The sequence below is a fragment of the Sinocyclocheilus anshuiensis genome, unplaced genomic scaffold (genome assembly GCF_001515605.1).
Source record: "Sinocyclocheilus anshuiensis isolate Anshui unplaced genomic scaffold, SAMN03320099.WGS_v1.1 scaffold928, whole genome shotgun sequence".
NCBI classification, from domain to species: domain Eukaryota; kingdom Metazoa; phylum Chordata; class Actinopteri; order Cypriniformes; family Cyprinidae; genus Sinocyclocheilus; species Sinocyclocheilus anshuiensis.
The window spans coordinates 1,269,802-1,270,497 of NW_015552531.1; the positions used below are offsets into that span (position 1 = coordinate 1,269,802).

At 37.2% G+C, this 696-nt stretch overlaps 1 protein-coding gene across 1 annotated transcript in view; it reads left to right on the forward strand.

Annotated features, from left to right (window-relative positions):
- LOC107663620 (pyruvate dehydrogenase (acetyl-transferring) kinase isozyme 3, mitochondrial-like) overlaps positions 1 to 696 on the forward strand; it is an 8,389-nt gene that overhangs the window by 2,442 nt on the left and 5,251 nt on the right. The window lies entirely within an intron of this gene.

A 696-nucleotide genomic window follows, 5' to 3' on the forward strand; every position in this document is an offset into this window, starting at 1 on the left:
AGGTAAAAAGCTGTTTTTAGGCTCATAAGCATTTGATTTGTTCCTTTTTTGCCATTTTTATTTCTCCCATTTTTGCTGTCAGTTCAGCAGCCAAAATCTCTCTTTTTCCAAAATGAGTGTTTTGTTCGTTTTATACCACTGAATGAAGGGGACGGTTAGCCACACAAAGCTACTATAGAACAAGGTTTGCTAGGTTGGTTTGGTGGAAGAATTTGTTTGAATGAGGTGCCCACAAATGACCAACAACCCATTTGCTCACAGTCTTTTTTGGCCAGTCACGACAGAGACATTTTAGATGAGAGGATTTTATATCTTATCCTATTATACGGATAAAGCTTATTATACGCACTGCCTAGGGTTGGGTATCGTTTGGGTTTTTTTCGATACCGGTGCCAAATCGATACTTTTAAAACGGTTCTGGTGCATAAACGGTGCCTGAACCGATACTTATTAAAGAATAGAAATAGAATAGAGAGTGCAAATGTTAGAGGATCAAGTTTTTTAATAAAAAAAACAAGCAGATAAAATTAAAAGTAGCATTAGAATAGAGAGTGCTAGAGTTAGAGGGTCAAATGAAGATGAAAGAGATGTGTTTTCAGCCGTTTCTTGAAAATATTAAGCTGCTTGGATTGAGCTGGGCAGGTCATTCCACCAGGAGGGAACAGTTAATGTAGAAGTCCATGAAAGTTTTATCAT